General features: G+C 36.6%; 1 protein-coding gene across 10 annotated transcripts in view; it reads left to right on the top strand.

The window, feature by feature from the left end:
* LOC137235484 (calcium-dependent secretion activator-like) overlaps positions 1-24,591 on the top strand; it is a 2,443,847-nt gene that overhangs the window by 878,598 nt on the left and 1,540,658 nt on the right. The window lies entirely within an intron of this gene.

The following is a 24,591-nucleotide window of genomic DNA, read 5'->3' as shown; positions in this document are numbered from 1 at the left end:
CTCTACAAACGCGCTCAGCCAAAGTGGAACCTAAACACGAAACCTGAGATCCACTGTCTAAGAGACCTAAGAATTCGTCGCCTAAAAGTGCGATTTTGGCATATGGCCTCAAATCGGAGGGTTTCTGCTCAATGGCAGAGATAAAGGTGTTAACCACCTTTCGGCTTCTTTTTACACGTTTCCAAAAATCTTTCATTCTGGTAGCAGAACGGGTTGGGCTATCTATATTTTTATTTTTGTCATTAAAAATTCGGTCTCTAATTTGATTGTATTTAGCTAATCGTACTTCATACGGGACGATTTTATGCACCAATGGGTTGGTGGTGACTGGTATATTGGCGCGAGTAGGTGGTATAACGACATTGCCGTTAGACCGGACATTATTTAAGCCTTTTTCTTCGTGTCGTTGCGAGGACTCTGTCTTGAAACCTCGCTCTCCTTCAAGTTTCCCGGACTGCAAGTCGAACATTTCGGGCGGTAAACCTCGGGAGCTCCACATCCATAGCAAAAGACTGATCTGTCCTCCAGGCAATCCATGTATCGATGGCCGTCGGCTTGGCAGTTCCAGCAAACTAACTTTGGCCTTGTCGCATTTCTTCCCACCTCAGTTATCTGGACCTCCAGATCCTCTGCCAAGTTGTCTTCATCCTCCACCTCATCCACATAGCGCCGCTGTTGTTGCCGGGCGTTGGCCGCCAGTAATTGACTGGTTGGTTTCGCCATTTCGTTCAGCAGGCTTTCGCCTTTTAAACATAACCTACGCAACTCCGCTAGTGAGCTTATATTCACGTATAGTAATTGTTGACGTACGCGTGGTCTAAGGTTGTGTTGCAAAATTTCAAGTAACTCGGGTTCGGATAAGGGTGTTTGTAGGGTCTCAGCTAATTTAAGGACAGCGTTCCGGAAATCATCGAAACTTTCAGTTGAACCTTGTTTGCGGCTTCGAATCATTTCTTTGATCTCTAAGTCGCTTTTGTGAAGTTGGAAATTTATTCTTAAAGCTTGACAAAGTGAGGGCCACGTGACGCGTTCAACCGAGCGTCGATATCGCCAATACCATTCTCTAGCTTCTTTAACAAACAAACTTTGTACGTGCTCGCATAATACGTTGAAGTTTCCCCCAAGCGTATCAGTCACTTGACACTCTATCCGATAGATAAAACTATCAACGGAAAGTTTGGGGGATCCATCAAATTTAATATCCCAATTTGAAATCAATTGCGCGATTCTTCCTGAGTTTGGCACACTGGACAAATCGCTAAACCGAAATTGGCCAATTTGATGGTGAAAATTATTCGTGTTTTGATTAAAGCTTGGTATCTCCCTAGGCCAGACGGGTGTTGATCGGTCACGTTGATTTGGGGCTGGTTGGGCAAAAGCGTCAGGGCTAATGTTAGGGCTGTTGTGTGCCGGCTGTGGCTGCGGGGGATTCAATTGCAAACGGTCTACTAAGGTGGTAAGTATACCATCCATTCTTTGTTCGATTAATTGAGAAACTCGGTTCTCCAGGCTATCAAAAATTGATGCTTGTCTTGCTGATATTACAGCGGCGACAATGTTACGGACACGATTCTCTTCCTCATTTATAATAGGTAGGCTGGCTGCTCCTTGAACTTCCTGGTCTTTGTTTTGGGTTGACTGGGGCAAAGTAAGATTATCCAAGTTCGAATTTAACTGTGCGGCACTTGCAACTTTTGAACGTGCACCCGATTTTTGAGTAAACTCACTTCTGGTGCATTTGGCCCGACATTGGGGACACGAGGAGTTCTTCTTCAGCCAATTTAGCAGACAGGTCCTATGGAAGCGATGTCCACACGTCGTTACCAGAACATCGTCACCGTCGGAAAGGTCATCTCTACAGATAGAACAAGAGCCAACTGGCTCAAATCTAGAGTCGTTTGTATTTCTTAGCGACATCTTCATAACCAGTAGGTATTCGACAAAACCCAAAGATCGAGCAAAAAAAAAACAAGTTTGTAAAAAAAAAATTGTGTGAACCAACGAAATTTGCTTGAATAATTCCAGTAGTCTTATGGAAATATCTCAAGCACTAGGTTCCTGTTTAAGTTTTGTGCTATTCCTTCTAGGTATGTACCTATGTGTAATAACAAAAATTGGGGTTGTTCCCTACAATCGGTAAAAGGCAACACTAGTTATCTACTAAGAGTACCTAACTAAATGTAACGAATGTGAAGTAAACTAATAAATGATGTATGTATGGACGTCCACACGAATTTCCCGCGTACAACAAAAAAAATAAAAGAAGAAAGTAGTTTTTCTTGTAATCGAGAGCGATACAAAAGGCATCAATAAAATGGTCTGATCTTCCGGTCATGTGGTGGTATTTATTGGTGTAGGTGGCTATAGATCAACTCAAAGTGGGTTTCCTATCAATCTAGAGTTTGACAAAAAGCTAATCAATCAAATAAAATCAGAAAAAAAATGTTTGTATGTGTATTATTGAAAGGCTTCTCGAAGCAAGACTGAGAAATAAACGTCGTCCATCTGGAAGCTGTAATTCTCTAACGCTGCTGGTGAGCCAACTATCATTTAGATGGTTCTAACCCTCAATTCCAAGCAACTGGCAAGAATTCCAAACTAGAATTGGAACGGAAAATCAAATGGTTTGGTAAGAATTGGAATGTATACCCTATCCTAGTGGTCAACTTCCAAAACATATAGTCTATAAAAGTCGCAATTCCAGCTAGTCGTCTGCATACCAACATTAATACCAAGATTATACCAACTTTAGTAACCTGGTCAAAAATCTGTGCTCTTCGCATTAAATTTTATTTCCAAATAGTTACGATTAGTCTCACAAAACAAACAAAAAAAATATTAGAACAGTTTATAGAGGGGAAAAAAAACCAAACGGACTAAAACTTATTCCAAAGAGGAATATACTGTTGGAGCCGCAATAATTTTGGCTAATTACAATCAGCCGCATCCTTTATCAGGCCCCACACTTGGACGCCATTTCTGTTATGTGCTGGTAGCCTGAGCCTGGCGTAACTGTCGTATCAGTTCAGCGAGAAGGTCTTGTGATGCTGCCAAACGCTAAGGCGTGTGCACTCGCTTGTTCCCAGTGCTTCAGCCTGGGGTGGGTAAAACTCTTAGCGGTTGACCAAGCCCCTTCCTCCTCAAACTATGACCCTAACAAAACTTAGTTTGCACACTAAATAACCACAACTCCAGACTAACCGTCTCCCGCTTTGTGTCATTCATGCCCCTACTCCTGATGCAGCGCCTGCTTGTAATGATATTGGCGACTGCTCTGCACCCACCCTACCATGGCTTTGTTGATGTTCTTAAAGCCCCTTTTCAACCACCTACACTTCCTTCTAAATCAGACCAAAATCTTTAAATCAGCAATGCATAACAGTATTTTATTTAACAATTCAACTCATAGCTGCTTATAACTATACATGAGGCCTATATACAGTACAGCTAAGCAATATATAACTTCTAGCGAGATTAGCGAATTTAAATTTGTTTACAATATTTAATGCTTAAAAGTATATCTACGAACATTTTTCCTAGGGCGTAATATGATGATTTTGTATCCCGACCTACCTCAACGCAAGAATCTATGCTGTCGTTGACCCAATTTAAATAAAAGTATGTGCATACATTCGCAAGTAAGATAAGCCAAATGAGCTCGGAAATCGTTTTATGAAGGAAGAGAGGCAAACTAATTGAATGCATAAAGACATTCAAAATGGTGTACTCAGAGAGTGGTCAAGCAACTATATTATTGGTCTCTGCGAACGTGAAGCATATACCGGTGTCTGTGCCGGATATAAGTACGACAGGGAGCGTGAAGCGCGAAAAAAAATTGACCACGACATCTATAATAATTCATGCATTTAGGTTTACCTGTGCATTTTTTTTCTTAGATTCAGAGGTGAATTAAATTGCCCACCCCTCTTGATTCACTATCAAATAAAATGTGTATATACCTATATGCACGGATTATTGCAAGTTAATAACTATGCATATTAATACCAAAAATTAATATATGTTTACAAATAAAAATCAAACCAGACGAACTCACGTTGTTGGCGTTCCCACGTAGCGAAGAGGCCTCCTTGCTGTGTTGCTGCTGCTTCCCGTGAGTAGCTATTCCGCTTAATGTGCTTGGTTTATTCCTATGTGTATAACGGCGTTAGAAAAAAAAGTGCGCATCTAAACCGCGCTGTCCTTTGACGTGGGACGACAGGTTTATATGACGGTTCTATCGTATAACTATGCCGGTCATAGTTATATAGTGGTTTACCTAAATCGGACATATAAAAATGTTGCTAAGGTATGTCTAAGGGGCACATTTTATTTTTGGAGTTATCAGTAGTTATATGCCAGCTAAACAACCTAGAGCGCGGAATGGGAGATTGAGTAAGCGCTCATCTCAGACGCAAATAGAAACAAAATCAAAGAAAGAAATGTCAACCGAAATGTCTTGTGCTCTTACAAGCGTACGCTCTTAAGTATTACATATAAATTGAGTTAATGTGTATGAACATACTCCTATGTTGAGTTAGGTGGGATGATCTTATTGATCATTATGACGATTTAAATAAGAAGACTGTTAAATCGTATGCACTAGTTGGTATGGGTATACCTACCACCTTAACATAGTTTGACCGTCAAACGTAAGTATAAGTATGTATGATTGCAAAAATTATAAGTAAATATGCATGTTTTAGATTACATTTAAAACTTGAATATAGGTAAGTATCTAAAAGCAGCGAAATTCTATTGTATCCTAACCTTTATAATTTAAGTTTTTTTTTCTTCATAGTGCGTAATTAATTTCAGGAAATCTTATTGTACATATTAAGGTAAGTGCGTATACCTATGTATATTTAGAGGTGAGTATCAAATGTAATATGCAAATGCATATTGGACCTTGCCCTTTATATTTCCTTTGATTTCAGGTTCTTATTTTTTTTCTTTTTCTATAATTATGTATAGTTAAATATATGCGTGAAACTTTATGGTAGGAAAAAATGAAATAATTGTATTTTTCTGTGATCGCACAGAAAATTTGTAAATTTTATCTGTTAGCCCGCAGGCTTTGCGCAAATTTAAACGCAGAGGTAAGGCGAGAAATCCTTAGCCTTTTTCTGCCTACTCGCGCGTTAGGTGAAACTTTCAAGAATCTTAAATAAATTAATGTATTTTGTATTAATATAAACAGCTCCTGTGGCTGTTTGCAAACGTTTGGGCCGGGTGCCGGTCACGCTGCTCCGGCTGCTCGATCCCCAAATCCCTTTTACACAATTTCTTTTAGTAGAAATTCAAACACCAATGATTATCTCTGCTGATATACTTTCAGCTACGGTGTTCGCCTGGCGCGGTAGTTAAGTTATTCTACTTTTTCTTTAAAAAAAATCAAAGTTAAAATGTCCACTATATATCTGCCAATATTGGACACATATTAAGTCTGCTAATCAGCTACCGTCGATTCCAAAGTTCCAAAGGAAAAGAAAGAGGAAAATTTGCGGAAGCTGATACTAAGCCAAATTGACAGTCATGTCTATCGATATTTCTCTAGACAAACATAGCATAAAAAGGAAATAAAAAAAATTAAATGCGTTTATTTTTGTGGAAGGTACAGGGCGTCCGTGTATGCAGAAAGGTAGACTGGTAATCACTCGTGTTGAAATACGATATATGGAATGAAGCTTGCTTTTGCAGATAAAGTAAAGCGACTCTAACATGTACCCATGGTATACACCTACCATATTAAGTAGAAGAAAATGAAAAATGTCTACAGGGCGAAATCAAAAGCCCTTGGAAACTTGGCAGGAATACTATTCGTGGTATTGCATATACAAATAAATTTGCGGTACCCGACAGATGATGTTCTGAGTCACCCTGGTCCACATTTTGGTCGATATCTCGAAAACGCCTTCACATATACAACTAAGGGCCACTCCCGTTTAAAACCCTTTATTCCTTTAATTTGATACCCATATCGTACAAAGACATTCTAGAGTCACCCCTGGTGCGCCTTTATGGTGATATCTCGAAAAGGCGTCCACCTATAGAACTGAGGCCCACTCCCTTTTAAAATACTCATTAACACCTTTTATTTGATACCCATATCGTACAAACGCATTCTAGAATCAACCCTGGTCCACCTTTATAACAATATCTCGAAAAGGCGTCCACCTATAAAACTGAGGGCCCCTCCCTTTTAAAACCCTCATTAATACCTTTAATTTGATACCCATATCGTACAAACACATTCTAGAGTTACCCCTAGTCCACCTTTAGAACTAAGGCCCACTCCCTTTTAAAATACTCATTATCACCTTTCTTTTGATACCCATATCGCACAAACAAATTCTAGAGCCACCCTTGGTCCGCCTTTATGGCGATATCTCGAAAAGGCGTCCACTTATAGAACTAAAGCCCACCTCCTTTTAAAATACTAATTAACACCTTTCATTTGATACCCATATCATACAAACATATTATAGAGTCAGCCCTGGACCACCTTTATGGCAATATGTCGAAAAGGCGTCCACCTAGAGAACTAAGGCGAACTCCCTTTTAAAATACTTTTTATACCCAGCTGTACTTGTACACAGGGTATTATAACTTTGAGTGGATAACGGTTGGTTATTAATCATAAATCTGAAATCGTTAGACCTATCATAACAAATTTCGGCAAAAAAATTGCCTTTACTATAAGGAATGCTTTGAAGAAAAATTAACAAAATCGGTTAAGGACCACGCCCACTTTTATATAAAATATTTTTAAAAGGGTCGTAGACGAAAATAATAAGCTATATCTTAGCGAAAAAGAGCTTTATATCAATAACATTTGACTTTCTAAATTGAATTATTACATTAAATTGGAAAACACTAAAATTTTAGAAAATGGGTGTGAGATCGCTCCTTTTTTGTCTAAGCACTTTTCGGGAGCCATAACTCGAAGAAAAATAAACATATCCTAACAAAATTGGGTACGCATATTTTCCTAATATCAGGAAATATTTCTAGTAAAAATGGATAAGATTGGTTAAAGACCACGCCCACTTTTATATAAATGACTTTAAAAAGGGTCGTCGGCAAAAATAATAAGTTAAATCTTAGCGAAAAATAGTCAATATAACAAGAAATGAGAAAAAATGTAAATCTTGAAAAATGGACGTGGCACTGCCCCTTTTTATACACAGTTGAGCAGAGCGCACAGAGTATATTAACTTTGATTAGATAACGGTAGGTTGTACAGATATAAAGGAATCGAGATAGATATATACTTCCATATATCAAAATCATCAGTATCGAAAAAAAATTTGATTAAACCATGTCCGTCCGTCCGACCGTTAACACGATAACTTGAGTAAATTTTGAGGTATCTTGATGAAATTTGGTACGTATATTCCTGGGCACTCATCTCAGATCGCTATTTAAAATGAACAATATCGGACTATAACCACGCCCACTTTTTCGATATCGAAAATTTCGAAAAACCGAAAAAGTGCGATAATTCATTAACAAAGATGGATAAAGCGATGAACCTTGGTAGGTGAGTACAACTTATGACGCAGAATAGAAAATTTGTAAAATTTTGGACAACGGGCGTGGCACCGCCCACTTTTAAAAGAAGGTAATTTAAAAGTTTTGCAAGCTGTAATTTGGCAGTCGTTGAAGATATCATGATGAAATTTGGCAGGAACGTTCCTACTATTACTATATGTATGCTTAATAAAAATCAGCAAAATCGGAGAATGACCACGCCCACTTTTAAAAAAAATTTTTTTTAAGTCAAATTTTAACAAAAAATTTAATATCTTTACAGTATATAAGTAAATTATGTCAACATTCAACTCCAGTAATGATATGGTGCAAGAAAATACAAAAATAAAAGAAAATTTCAAAATGGGCGTGGCTCCGCCCTTTTTCTTTTCATTTGTCTAGGATACTTTTAACGCCATAAGTCGAACAAAAATTTACCTATCCTTGTGAAATTTGGTAGGGGTTTAAATTCTAGGACGATAACTGTTTTCTTTGAAAAAGGGTGAAATCGGTTGAAGCCACGCCCAGTTTTTATACACAGTCGACCGTCTGTCCTTCCGCTCGGCCGTTAACACTATAACTCGAGCATAAATCGATATATCTTTACTAAACTCAGTTCACATAATTATCTGAACTCACTTTGTATTGGTATAAAAAATGGCGGAAACCCGACTATGACCACGCCCACTTTTTCGATATCGAAAATTAGGAAAAATTAAAAAAATGCCATTATTCTATACCAAATACGAAAAAAGGGATGAAACATGGTAATTGCATTGGTTTATTGACGTAAAATATAACTTTAGAAAAAAACCTTTGTAAAATGGGTCCGACACCTACCATATTAAGTAGAAGAAAATGAAAAATTTCTGCAGGGCGAAATCAAAAGCCCTTGGAATCTTGGCAGGAATACTATTCGTGGTATTGCATATATAAATAAATTAGCAGTACCCGACAGATGATGTGCTGGGTCACCCTGGTCCACATTTTGGTCGATATCTCGAAAACGCCTTCACATATACAACTAAGGGCCACTCCCTTTTAAAACCCTTTATTCCTTTAATTTGATACCCATATCATACAAACAAATTCTAGAGTCACCCCTGGTCCGCCTTTATGGCGATATCTCGAAAAAGCGTCCACCCATAGGACTAAGGCCCACTCCCCTTTGAAATGCCCATTAACACCTTTCATTTGATACCCATATAGTACAAACAAATTCTAGAGTCACCCCTGGTCCGGCTTTATGGCGATATCTCGAAAAGACGTCCACCCATAGGCTTAAGGCCCACTCCCTTTTAAAATACTCATTAACACCTTTCATTTGATACCCATATCGTACAAACAAATTCTAGAGCCACCTTTATGGCGATATCTCGAAAAGACGTCCACTTATAGAACTAAGGCCCACTCCCTTTTAAAATACTAATTAACACCTTTCATTTGATACCCATATCATACAAACATATTATAGAGTCAGCCCTGGACCACCTTTATGGCGATATCTCGAAAAGGCGTCCGTCCACCTAGAGAACTAAGGCGAACTCCCTTTTAAAATACTTTTTATACCCAGCTGTACTTGTACACAGGTTACTATAACTTTGAGTGGATAACGGTTGGTTATTAATCATAAATCTGAAATCGTTAGACCTATCATAACAAAATTCTACAGAGAAATTGCCTTTGCTATAAGGAATGCTTTGAAGAAAAATTAACAAAATCGGTTAAGGACCACGCCCACTTTTATATAAAAGATTTTTAAAAGGGTTCTAGACGAAAATAATAAGCTATATCTTAGCGAAAAAGAGCTTTATATCAATAACATTTGACTTTCTAAATTGAATTATTACATTAAATTGGAAAACACAAAAATTTTAGAAAATGGGTGTGACATCGCTCCTTTTTTGTCTAAGCACTTTTCAATTTTTCGGGAGCCATAACTCGAAGAAAAATAAACATATCCTAACAAAATTTGGTACGCATATTTTCCTAATAGCAGGAAATATTTCTACTAAAAATGGATAAGATTGGTTAAAGACCACGCCCACTTTTATATAAATGACTTTAAAAAGGGTCGTTGGCAAAAATAATAAGTTAAATCTTAGAGAAAAATAGTCAATATAACAAGAAATGAGACAAAATTTAAATATTGAAAAATGGACGTGGCACTGCCCCTTTTTTATAATGCATTTCCCAATGTTTCTGGAGCCATAGCTCGACGAAAAATTTGGTGCACATGTATGCCTTTTAACAGGAAATATTTTCAATAAAAATCTACTAAATCGGTTAAATCGCCTTCTTTTATATAAAACATTTTCTAAAAGTGCGTAGATGCAGGTAATAGGCTATTTCTAGTAAAAGTTGGAAATTTTCATTAATTATCCTGCCCACTTTTTTGTAATTATTTGTTCCATCCTAAATCCCCTGCTCAAGCAAAATGATTTATTGAAAGTAATAGCAACACATATTTGTATAAGTGTCAAACGCCTATATTGTATAAACACATTCTATGGTAAAAATGTAGGCCAATATCCCCAAACCTAAGTGGGTTTTTGAAATAATAACCCTCCCATATTGATAACTTCTTCAATACCTTTTGATTGATATCCACAGTGTCACCTAAACTCACAACACATTTTTCGAAACTGCGTTTTTCACAGATTTGATATGGGTGCTATTTAAAGACGAAATATAGATAAAAGCTTCATAAAAACTTTAAATTTCCGACTAAAGAAAGTTTGAGAGTTAGTAATGAGCCGGATAAAAACTGTACTCATTAAAAAATTCAAAATTTTATTGTTATTGAACAATGAAATTATATTATACAATATTAAAATGGAAAAAAGTTGAATCACAACTAGACCTTCCCTTCCTTATTAATAGGAACAGAACATATTTTACCTCTGAAAGCAGTCGAGGTTCATGTGTATATATAATGATTAACCTTGATATATTAGATGACCTGCAAAGAAAAGAAACATTTGGACCAATTCATGTATGTAAGTCAGCACACATACTAATTTCATCGCTGCGATGTTTATTAAATCTTATTATGAAAGTCAACCTTTTATATGTTGTAATCACTAGTTAGTACATTTTTTATTTTTTTTATTTTCAATACAATACACTTAAAGCTTTAATTTCGATTAAAAATTTTATATTTACTTAAAACTAAGGCTTCTCTTATTTGTATAAATTAATAATATTGATAATGTAATAAATCTTAAGAATCAGAAAAATATGTACCGAATTAGCTACAGTATATAAATATCTTAATCTATCTTAGTTAGTTTCACTATTTTCATCAAGAGGCGCAGATGCTATCGTGGTAGCTATATACCGTTTCATAAGCGGTAGCTTTAACATAGGTTGTGTTAATATTTGAAAATGTCCAGTCAATTTGGGTACCTGCAGGTGTGGTGAAATACTGGGGGTCTAGCAGTGAATTAATATTATTATCTCTCAGCAGATGTTGAATTCTATTATCTCCAGACTTATGGCATAGATTAAAGTCACCCAAAATTAAGACATTTTTTTCATGCAGATCTGTCGTGAGAATTTCTCGCAGTTCTGATTCAAAATGCCTGATAGGAAATGTGGAATTCCTATAAAGCACCAATATGTGATAATCTTTGCATTTGAATACAACGATTTCTAAAACCTTGCTACCGGAGCATATTTTTTTCACCTTACATAATTCGATTGCGGAAGCAATGTTAGGTCTCGCATACACTACAACACCTCGCTTATTTCTGTTTCCCGTTTCGGTGCTGTCTATACGCAAAGCATTTAGTGAAATAAACCCAGGAATTTCAAAGTGTTCAGATGGATAACTCCATGTCTCGACAAAGCACAGGATATCCGAAGATAGCATCAAGATGTCATTATTTATATCATTTATGTGGGCATGAAGACTCTGGACGTTATGAAATATAATTTGAAGGCTCGATGTTCGAGAAAGCATAAAGTTGAATGTTGGGGCCAAAGCTTTTGTTGTGGTCAAATCAGTCAACTGCCTAAAAACAGGATCAGATTCACAAAAGGGATTGGGTGGAATGAAGATACCTAATATAAATAGACCATTTGCACTAGTAGCTCGACTGCAGGCTACATATAAAGATGATCTAGGCATTCTAGGTCGGGTGTGAACAACCACTTTGTTATACGTAGCACCCTGACTTTTGTGAATTGTTATTCCCTCAGCGGGGACAATTGGAAACTGGTTTCTTTCAATTGTTATCTGCTCATTTCTTTTATATTTAAATGCTCTAACAGTCTTCTCAATGGGTGTCCACGAAGGTTCGTTGGGATGGGTCTTTTTCGATCTAGCCATCAAACCAACAGAAGGCTCAAAAATTTTATCCACAATGTTATTGGAACCGATGAATCTAAATCTATCTACATAAGCTGGCCAGTTGCACCATTGACCAAACCGTCGCCTGTGTTGATATTCACTGTCATCATATATTTGGCCGTGGTTTTTAGTGTTAAGTTATACATAAAACCCTGCGTTTCGGAAGTTTTGAATAGCTTGACCCGGTCTAAGATATTAGCACGGCAATTCCTTTAACTACATCTTTCGCAGTTGAGAAAATTTCTGTAGAAGGAATTTGACCAAGTTTAAGGGCATTATAGTTGGCAGATTCCTCATTTGACCAAAATAAGTGAATTGTTTCTTCAGGAACCTGGTCAGAGTTAACGACCCTACTTGCAATCAAAGATATGTCATCACTGGTCATAGTCCCGGAGGCCATATTATTCAAAGCAATAGCAAACGGTTGATCTCCACGCTGTCTCATTATTTCATTCAATTCATAATATTTAAAGAGCTCCCAAAATGGCGAACCGACTAAGACGCTGTAATTATCGCTCGGATTTGGTAAAAAATCCATCTATCGCCTACAGGAGACAAATGTTTCAAGTCTCCAAAAAGAATAACAGGTATACCACCAAATGGAATATTACTTTTGAAAATCTGCTTTAGTCAGGCGTCAATAAAGCTAAACATTCGAGCGCCAACCATTGAAATTTCATCTATAATTATCAACTTCAAATCACATAGTCTAGTATACATTGAGTTGATAATATCGTTGCTAAGCGGCCGAAGTTCTCTATTGGACTGATTCACAGGTAGTGAAAATATAGAATGCAGTATCAAGCCGCCTATCCCAAAAGCTGCTTTTCCCGTAGGAGCACAAAGAAGTACCTTCAAAGAGCTTGGATTTGATCTAGGTATGCAATTAAAACGGTAATTGAAAGTCTGTTATATTGATGATATAAGCCAGCTTTTTCCAACGCCTGCCCCATCACCTACAAAGTCATAAAATGGCTGATCCTTTTTGAAATTGTGTAACAAATGAGTTAAGTACATTCTCTGCCTCATATTCAGCATCCGAACGGATGCAAGCAGGTCCTCAACGGGAACTAAGGGAGGAAGTTTAATGAGCCTAAGAGTGCCATTGGAGTCATTCTCATTTATTTCGGGATCACTATCGTGAAGGTTTAATAAATTTATATCAGGGTTTATTTCGGGAAGGGCCAGTACCCTGAATTCATTGTCAACAATATCCGGCCTATCCATTTCAGCTGGTATGAAAACTTCCTCCTCCCTTAATCTATTCAGAACATTTTCGAGCTCCCTCTGTTCAAACACGTCATATTTTTTTCGATTTTCCTCTATAGGAACTCGATTTTCTACGCAGGTTTGCTCATTATTATTATCTATAATATCCCGTTGTTCATCCCGCCAAGGTTGGTAGAGCATCAACATTTCTCTGAAATAATCATCTCTGGCAGTGTCTGGACTAAACCTTCTTGACCGAACTACACACGGTCTGGTACGTTTCCTTACATAACCACTACCATCCCTCAATGGAATTGCTACTCGTCTAACTAAAGAATTATCGTCTTCTATATCTTCTTCATTATCGGAGTCACCTTGTGCCGTTCTAGCTGATTTTACAAATGTAAACATAGCTGCGAAATCAGCTAGACAAACATTCTCGAGAAGAGAAGGTCTTTCAGCATAATGCTCTAACAAACCCGCCACAAAAATATCGTTAGAACCTTCAGACAGTTTCTGAAGTTGTGCTCTGGGTTTCATCATTCGCACTCGTTCTTCAGGTCGAAAGGTATTAATAAATATTTCTGCATTGCTAGCTTCCGAAAGATGAAGACCAATGCAGCAATTAACTGCCTCTTGGGCGGAAATTTCTGTTCCGGAAATAAATTTGTGACCTATATGGTGAAGTTTCCGCTTGACAGTGTAGTTTCCTGCATTAACTTCTAACATTGCCTCATTTAAAGGCCTAGAGATACCCCTTTTTGACTTATTTATATAATTTATTATGTAGGAACAGCAAGCGTATGCATCCAATATGAACTGAATATCCATATTGGCCCTATGTAGTTCTAAGATAACGGGGTTATAAGCATTAATTGAGCGGTCTTGGAACTTTCTTTTAAGAAAAACTTTAGGTTTGGTTAAACTTGATCTGAGACTGACGGTAACGATAGTCAAAATATCTAGCGCATGTGACTGCATCTGATCGAATCAGACGATATCTTTCTGGTGTAGGTAAATTACTGGCCTCTTCTTCAGAAATACTTATTGAGTCCACAGTTTAAGCCAAAATAACCAGTAATTCTATCCAATGAGATTCAGCAGCAGATAACGTTATAAAAAAGGTTGGAAGACCGAATTGGCGAATCATGGCAATTGCTTTTTTTCTGCCTCCCAGTGAGCTGGGGAAGATCTTACACCTTTAAGAACCCTATATCCATCGTCATGCTGTATCAAATTTTGAACAAAAATCCCATTTAAAATATTTTGAGCCGTAACTCGATTGCTTCCAGAAAATTTTCGTAGGCAAATCGATGTACTATTCTTAATCTGAAGCAGTTCTAACTTCTTGTAATTATAGAAAAGCTTAGGAATAGTACAAGCCCTTCTATCGTAGCGACGAATCTCAGATCGAACAATCTTGCCATATGTCTCTGTACAAGTTCGCTTCTTCCCAGCGTAAATTCTTGCGAAAGAGAGTTCCTCAGAGTTTTTATCTTGAATGATATCCAGGGGTCTTTGGCCTTCAACTGGTGCAATATTCAAGCGATTAATGTCCAAATTTTCTACTGGAACATTATCGAGAAGAGTCTCAAGGCCACCTGGAATTGCAGGTTCTAGGGGGGGATTATTCTCTCCTGCGCAATTTTGAAAATTTTGAAGAACGGGTACATCTTCAATAGATGCAATAAACGGAATTTCTTCATTATCACTAAAACCTGCAACCCACTCTTCGTTAATTTGAATATTGCGCTCTTGATATAATGGGGTATTCACTAAATATCGCAAGGCTTCCATAATTTTCGCAGGGCGTATGGTATCAGTCATATAATCATGATTATACTCCATACGTCTTCTTAAATGGATTTGAATCACATGCGCTTGATCGAATGATCTTGGGAGAGAAGTACCAATTTCTTTAACTGAAATAGGAATGTTTACTACCGCCCCCCTTAATGAGCTCTGTCCTTGGTATCCCAAAGGACGAATAGTCATAAAAGGTAATCTGGGCATTATTAAGCGTTCCTCTAAAGACGTAAGATCTTTTAGACATTCTGTGAGCTCGGGAAAATCTAAACCATTAGACAAGCATATCTTTGGAAGAGTATTTCTTTTAACTGCGTTTCGGCAAGAATTTATAGCTACCATCTTCAGCGGGAAATTTATCAGATAAATAAAAGGCAGATGCAACGTCTGGATGACTTTGAGAAATTAAATTGAAATTTAAGGACTGTACTTGGTACGGAAACCATAGCCCACCACAGCAAACGCAAACCTCTGTTGGTCCCTTCTTAATATTCCTAAAATATATTTGTCGAAAATCTGGTAATCCTAATTCATTTACTATATCTTCGTTCTGCCGACCCTCATTTTCTCTCATTGGGCGATTTCTCACAGCTTGCCTTTCATTTTCATTACTTCTATTTTGTAAATTTACTCTATGGCGATGTATTCGGAATTGACTTTGACGTCTTTTTCTAGAATTTTCTACACGAGCTCTTCTACGGACTGTTCTACGAGCAAGAGTATTTCTAAGTTGTTCTCGATGTCTATTCCCTGGATTTCTACGGCGGGATCGGTGGTCACAATTTTTTCTACTTTGCTCTATAGAGCGATTGGAGGAGTTCTCGCGACGTGATCTATGTTGCCGTGTATTGATTATTCGCTCAGCTGACCGAACCTCTGGATTTTCACGGCGCGACCTATGTTCAGAAGTATTTCTACTTTGCTCTATAGAGCGAATTTCTGAGTTTTCGCGATGGACTCTATGTTGTCGTGTATTGATTATTCGCTCAGCGGCACGAATCTCGGGATTGTCACGGCGAGCCCTATGTTCGGAGGTATTACGACTTTGCTCTGCAGAGCGAATTTCTGAGTTTTCGTGACGGACTCATGTTGCCTTGTATTGATTATTCACTCAGCGGCGCGAACTTCGGGATTGTCACGGCGAGCCCTATGTTCGGAGGTATTACGACTTTGCTCTGCAGAGCGAATTTCTGAGTTTTCGTGACGTACTCTATGTTGCCGTGTATTGGTTATTCGCTCAGCGGCGCGAATCTCGGGATTGTCACGGCGAGACCTATGTTCGGAGGTATTACGACTTTGCTCTGCAGAGCGAATTTCTGAGTTTTCGCGATGGACTCTATGTTGCCGTGTATTGGTTATTCGCTCAGCGGCGCGAATCTCGGGATTGTCACGGCGAGACCTATGTTCGGAGGTATTACGATTTTGCTCTGCAGAGCGAATTTCTAAGTTTTCGCGACGGACTCTATGTTGCCGTGTATTGATTATTCGCTCAGCGGCGCGAATCTCGGGATTGTCACGGCGAGACCTATGTTCGATGGAATTACGACTTTGCTCTGCAGAGCTTATTTGGGAATTTTCGCGGTGGGTTCTGTGATCTAACGTATTTTGGGTTTGTGACTGTTTTCTATATTCTTCGTCTCCACGAAGAACATGCATTCCCCTCCTAGCTGCGACGCGTCTCAGATTACCAGATTTTCTACTTAGCCTAGGCATGGTTTATGAAAAATATTTATATATATGGTTTAATGTCACTAAATATAAAATTTATGTATTTAAAATATTTATCAATAAATTTTGTTTTACTTAATTCAAAATTTCTGGTGATGGTGGTAAATCCGTTCTTCCTTGTGCCTTCTTCCTCACGATGTTGATAATAACGCACAAATATATTTATTAAATATTTTTTGGTTTTTATACGTTTTGAAAAAAACGCATTTGATTTATTATTTTATTTAACTATTAACCGTTCTTCCTTTTGCCTTCTTCCTCACGATGTTGATAATAACGCACAAATATATTTATTAAATATTTTTTGGTTTTTACACGTTTTGAAAAAAACGCATTTGGTTTATTATTTTATTTAACTATTAACCGTTCTTCCTTTTGCCTTATTCCTCACGATGCTGATAATAACGCACAAATATATTTATTAAATATTTTTTGGTTTTTATACGTTTTGAAAAAAACGTTTTAGATTTATTATTTTATTTAACTATTAACCGTAACTACTAAGCGATCAAACAATACTAAACTAAAATTTTACTTTTCACTCAAACAACTGCGTCGCTCGTCACACATTTCCATAAACATTTAACAGGACAATGGCTACCAACAATTTCAATTCCTCAGTTAACAAAAGCCAAAATTGTTCACTACCTGCTACTATGAAACACACAGTACTATTGCAGCGATGCTGTTATAGTTAGTGCAGAGTTAGGTAAAAAACAACCCTTAGGGAGCAATAACGCTTTTTAGTACAATGACACTAGTGTGTTTATGTTTATTGTTCTCTTATATCTTTATTTTAAAATAAACTGTAGGAAAATGCCAATATATGAAGGAAAACTGCATTATTACCCGCTCAAGGTCATTGGTGGTAGCCTTTGTATAATTTTTGCTTCTTTTAAGCGAAAATTTGTTCAGAAAAGAATCATATACATATGTATTATTGCGCAGCCTTGTAATTCTATTAAGCATACAAAACGAACAACAACAGCATTTGAAGTGTACAGATGGGTATGTAATGTTCGGTTTCACCCGAACTTAGACTTCCTTACTTGTAATTACATATATTTAAAAAAAAGTCCCCACCCCAATACAGTCAATACAAAAAAAGTCCACCCCCCCCCTGCAACCGCGCAACACCTAGGTTCAATTTCCTACATGGTGATTTTCCCTTATTTTGTCTCCATAGCTCTCAACAACGGTTGGGCTGACAGAAAGTTTATAAGGCGCCCGATGATGTTGGTTTTGCATACCAATCTAATACTAATTCCTATCACATTCTGTGGATTCTTATGTCTAGAAAAGGAATGTTGCCGTTCTGCTCTATTTCAAATGTGCATTTTAGTTTGTTATGGTATTTATTTAATGTGTCTAATATAATATAATAAAGTATGTGGACGACATATTTGCCATTATCCAAAGAGATGATGCAAATATCGTACTTAAAACGCTGAACCAATACCATAACAGACTACGATGGAAATGGAAGAAAACAACAGCGTACCTTTTCTAGATGTCCGCATACATAAAACAAACAATAACTTAATATTAGACTGGTAGTCTAAGCCAACAGCGTATGGGCGCCTAATAAATTTTTTTCATCACAACCACGAAAATATAAAATCAACACCGCCAAAAACCTCATACACAAAATCCTGACTGTAAGCCATCAGCAATTTCATGACGACAACATAAAGAAACTACAAATGACGCTAAAAAGAAATAATTATCCTGACTACCTTATATCTGACCTTATAGAACAAAAATTAAATCAAATTCAGCAAACCCAATCACTAGCAACAACAACAAACAATGAAACAAAGCAATATCACAGTGTCACTCATATTCCCAGGCTAACAGAAAATTTAACACAAGACGTAATTAAATAAAAGAACATCACACTAGCTTACAAATCCAGCCAAACATTATCAAGATGCTTTACAAAAACAAAAACACCTATAAACAGAGAACAACAAAGCAATGTGGTTTACAAAATAGAATGCAAAGGGAATGACGAAGAAAAATGCACCAATGTTTATATAGGAACAACTAAGCGCGCTTTGGGTACACGATAAGCCGAACATGAAGCTGATATTAGGAAACAAAAACAAAACACAGCTCTTTCACAACACGCAATAACACACAACCACGTCGCTGACTTCGAAAACACGAAAATAATAGACAAAGAAGCTAGAGAGAAAACACGATACACATTGGAAAGCCTACGAATTTTACAAAATAGGGAAAAGACTATGAATAAGAAAGAGGACACAGATGGTATCGCTGCCAATTACATATTATGTTTATAATATTTTACTTTTAGTATTTCAAGTGTACCACAGTAGATGGTATCGTTTATTTTATATTTTTTATCTTCTATAATTTTTATCTCTTATTCTTGTAAATTATGTTTTATTTCTTTAATTTAATGCCGTATTCCAAATGTAAGTGAAAATTTAAAAATTTATAAATCAATGTTAAATGTTAACATGTGTAATTGTGATAATTTCAAATTAATGTTGTTGTTGTTTTTGTGTTTTTATTGTTGACAAATACAGAATTGCTCCAGAAGAAGCCAAGGAAATTTGGCGAAACGTCGAGCTGTAAGGTGAAATAAATTGTTTTATTTGCACTACTCCCGAATAGATCGGAAAAGCTTACCAAAAATATATGAAATACAATCAAACCGATCAGAAACCAATATAAAATTATAACTGCCAGAAAGCCTGCCGGAAAAGTTCAACAAAAAACACCCATACATATACCCATATACCAAACAAAGAAAAATTTATAAACCTCACATCAACTACAAAAACAACAACACCCAACAAAATGAGGAACTATTACAACCACATGAAATACAAACACGGAAAACACATTTGCATGATACTTAAACATTTCAGCAAAGGAAAAATCAAACTTGCAAAGCTCACCGAGCAACTAAAATTTCTATTAGAATGTACTAAGTATGATCTAATTCCAAATCACTTAATTAATACAGTAAAAATTTAACGATAAAAATAACTTCCGAGAGAATAAAGAAACAAATGGAAAAAGTCAAACACAATTTCCTACTTAAAATTCTAAACATAGAAATAACACAAACATACATAAACGTTAAACGACCAAAGACTCAACATACCACGCACAACAACAACTCAAACGTGTACGGCAGAACTTTTTATCAAGCCCTCAGACCGGAAATGTCTATATGTATATATGTTCTTAAATGTATGTAATGACTAAATTAGTTCACAAATATATGTAACATTACTATACGTATAAACGCCGGTTTATACCACACATATATACCTGTTACCTGCTTTCATTTTTTTTGCTTTTTTTTTTGCAATATGGTTTAACGGAGTAATAATTCCTTGTTGAGTTACTCAACCTTCTTCAACACTGTACAGCTTGGGAGGAACTACTGCGCGACCACTTCGCCTATAAGAATTCCCTTTCTCGGGTTCTGGGGCTTTTTCCGAGGCATTGTCGTAACTATTCGTAGTAGCAAAGTCTGTTACCTCAGCAGTGTTATTATTGTTGTTTACAGTATCGTGTGATTCAGTATCCGGTTGGTTTAGACCCGGCACTACTGCGTCATTGACTGCCTTTGTCTCATTTCTCCCAAGCTGTGTTTGTGGGGGTAACATACAGTAATTTCTCATTTTTTCCTCTTCGATAATATATTCCTTATTGTCAAATATATTGTTAGTGCTCTTAGCTATAAATCTTCGCTTACGCCTATATTGATGATTGTTAGTATCTTTAACTATATATGATCTCCCATTTACAAAAAAATTTAAGTAATATGTTTGCTTCATTTGACAAGTTTTCCATTTCTCATGAACTAAATGGATTATTATCACAACGTATTGTTGCTGGGTAGCGAATTGTATTAAATAGCTGCTTCAAGACATTTACAACTGACCCAATGGTTTTATTTTTAAGGTGTTCTGCTTACACGAAGTTCGAATATGAATCAATAATGGAGATGTAGTACTTTCCCGCAAATTCAAAAATAACTGTCCCTACCGTTTGAAAATGGTGCAAGGGTTCTTCGTCTTGTTTAAGTGGTTCTTTTGTTTGATTTCGCCTGAATGCTTCACACACTGCACACGCTGCAATTTGCTCTTTTAACTTTTTTATTCATATTTGGCCAAAAGTAAAAAATTTCGGCTCTTTCAAGGGTTTTCTCAATGCCTAAATGTGGTTCATGTAGCCATTTTCGTACTTCCGACTGTAAAGCTGAGGGAATTATCAACCGATGACTCTTTAACAGCATACCATTTTCAATGTGTATTTCCGATTTATATTTATGAAATTGTTTACCAAGCTCATCCAAACTGTTGTAATTGGCCCACCCATGTTGAGCATAGTGACACATTTTCTGATAGCTTTTGTCTTCGTCCAAGAATTTGCTGTATGCTATGTAATTGTCTTTTGATATGCAAACTCGTTTTCCAATCGAGTGAATTACTTCCTAAATCCCTCAATTTCTGAGATTTCCGGCAACGGGGCTCGTGATAGACAATCTGCGACTAGCATTCGCTTACCGGCGGTGTAAACGATTTCCATTTTTAGGTATTTGAGCAAGAACATATACATGGCCTGGAGTCTTGCACCACAAAATCACGACTGTAAGGATAATAGTGAAACTTTATACACGAAAATACTATGGCCAATAGTTCCTTCTCGATTTGGGACCACTTTTGCTCGGACTTACTCAGTGTTCGGGACGCAAACGCTACAGCTTGACCCCCTTGTAATAATACACGCCCTAGCCCATCTTTTGAAGTATCTGTCTGCACCACAATGGGCTTTTCCTTATCATAAAGGGCATTGTTATGCGTTAACTCACGCAAATTTGTTGAATTTTGAGATAAATTTGGAATGTACGCAACCCCAAAAAACGCATGACGTCTCCTTTATTCTCTGGTTTTCTTAAATTTTGAATAGCTTCACAATATATTTTTTGTGGCTTAATTGTTCCTTCCGATATTACACGGCTCATGAATTTCATTTCTGTAGACCGGTATTGAACTTTGTCTGGACTGAATTTAATTCCCCTTTATATAGCTCGTTTCATAACCATACAAAGATGATGAAGATCATGCTTCCTATGATTTTCCGCTACAATTGCAATGTCATCAAAATAGATTATAATGCGGGGTATGTCTCCAAAATGTTTCACCATTTCTTTTTGAAACATTTCTGGAGCACAACTTAACCCAAAAGGTACGCGGTTGCATTTATAGCGACCAAAGGGAGTCAGTAAAGTCGTTAGGTTTGAGCTGGGTTCATCAAGCTCTATTTGCCAACACCAACTACTTAGATCAAGAACTGTGAAAACACGCTTATTAGCTAACTGACTTGTTCTTCTATAGTTGGTATAAAACAATGTTCCCTTTTAATCCATTTGTTAAGAGGCTTAGGGTCAAGACAAACACGAATATCATTTTTCTTTCCACTAATTGTACGTTGTGAACCCAATCCGTTGGATTATTAACTTGCGTAATTATTTTGTCTTTCACCATTCCCTGAATTTTTATCCTGAATCGTTCTAACAAACTTAAAGGTATCCTTATTTATAATTCAAGCAAGGAGTCGCCCCTTCCTTCAATGTAATCGAAACTTTTCCAGAAAACTTACCCAATCCGCTAAAAACACTATTATATTGTTTGACAAAGTCTTCCTTTTTTGCTGGAATCAGATTACATCTTAAGTTTACATCGTGAATATCTATTCGCTTTATTATTTGAAATTTGATAGAAGTTTCTAACCCTAAAATTGGCTCATGGGTATCTTCAACAACAACAAAATAGGCGACCTGACTGGTTTTAAATAAGGATCAATGCACCTGAGAGATACTGTACCAAAACTTTTTATTTGATTACCACCATTATTATATATGGAGAAATTAATTAAATATTTTTGAAATTTTACATTGAGATTTAAAATATATTTGATTGGAATGCAATTAACATCAGAGCAGGAGTCTATTTTGAATCGAGCTTCGATATCGTCTATATATAAATCTTTAGTCCACCTGCCACTACTGGAGTCCTTACAATTCACATTTAGTCTATAAATACAATTATTATCTTATAGTTCACTAGCCTGTTGTCTAATTTTAGATCTACCTTCCATGTTGCAGTTGTCGCTGTAATAATCTTGTACCGAGTGTACCTGTCCTTTAAGTTTGTTGTTTGATTCGTTTTTCCTAGTCTGTCCCTGAACTTTACGATTGCTTTTCAGTGTTTTGAGCAGCTTGTTGACCTCTTTTTCCGCGACACATTTTGAAAAAATTTCCTTGTTTATTGCACCCCCGGAAAATAACATCTTTTGCTTTGCACACGTTCAGATGCCCCAGTGAGAATGGTTGCTGACCACAATTGTAGCAAAAACGACTAATCGGTACTGCTGACATTGCGTTTACCATTTTAACAGCTCCTTGTTCCAAAATAACTTTGTTCGCGTTTGCCGCTTCATATATCTTGCATTTTTCAATAATTTTTGTAATGGATCATCTTTACCGTCGAGCAATTTCAGCTGCAACGTTTTGTCATAAACGCCCAAAATTATTCGGTCACGCAGCATACTATCGTTGTACGATTTCCCACAGGTGCAAGCAAAGTCACAATAACGGATTTGCGTACGCAACTCAGTTTCGTATTCAGTAAATGGTTGTTTTTCCCCTTAAATTCAAACGATTCCATAGCAACATTTTTCTTCGGTATACAATAATCGTCAAAAGCTTTCAAAACTTGTTTAAATGTACGAACACTACGTGATGAACCACCGTCGTCATCCCTAGAGCGACCACTCTCATCAACACCATAGCCAGTTTCGTCGGCAGCACCAACAATAGTTTCATCTAATCCAAGTACCTAACTGTTCGTTTGTACTATCATTTGTAAATAAAGTATTGTAGATTTCTACCGCTTTCGAGCCAACAAGTCATAGGAACGTAGCCACTTGCACATCGTTTCCCTATTTTAATTTGCCATTTGCATGCATATACATGCAAATTTGCCTTTTCATATAGGCCAATCTTTTGCCAAATTGCTGCAATCTAGCTCCGGTGCTAGTCTGTTCTCTGCCACCCCACTTCTGACACCATGTAATAAGTAAAACACTTATTATAATATAAAAGTATTTAATTTGGTAATATCAATAGTCCACGTGTACGGCAGAACGTTTCATCAAGCCCTCAGGCCGGAAATGTCTATATGTCTATGTATGTAATGACTAAATTAGTTCACAAATATATGTAACATTACTATACGTATAAAGGCCGGTTTATACCATACATATATACTTGTTACAGATGGTATCGTTTCTTTTATATTTTTTAATCTTCTATAGTTTTATCTCTTATTGTAAATAAATTGTATATATTATTCTGTTTTATGAGCTCTAGGCCTGTTTTAAATAAAACAACTCCGTTTGTTGCTTATATGTATTTAATTTCGATATTTCGATCTCAATCTGAGATCATCATCAGGACTGTAATAAAAAATTGTTTTTTTATTACAGTCCTGATGATGATCTCAGATTGAGATCGAAATATCGAAATTAAATACATATAAGCAACAAACGGAGTTGTTTTATTTAAAACAGGCCTAGAGCTCATAAAACAGAATAATATATATATTTATTCATTAACGGCCAATAAACAAATTAATTATGTAAATAAATTGTGTTTTATTTCTTTAATTTAATGTCGTAATCCAAATGTAAGTGAAAATTTAAAAATTTATAAATCAATGTTAAATGTTAACATGTGTTATTGTGATAATTTCAAATTAATGTTGTTGTTGTTTTTGTGTTTTTATTGTTGACAAATACAGAATTGCTTCAGAAGAAGCCAAGGAAATTTGGCGAAAAGTCGAGCTCTAAGGTGAAATAAATTGTTTTATTTGCACTACTCCCGAATAGATCGGACAAGCTTACCAAAAATATAT

Source organism: Eurosta solidaginis, chromosome X (assembly GCF_040869045.1).
Source record: "Eurosta solidaginis isolate ZX-2024a chromosome X, ASM4086904v1, whole genome shotgun sequence".
Classification (NCBI taxonomy): Eukaryota; Metazoa; Arthropoda; class Insecta; order Diptera; family Tephritidae; genus Eurosta; species Eurosta solidaginis.
Note: the sequence above shows the minus strand (reverse complement) of the source record. Positions and strands in the feature narration are given on the sequence as shown.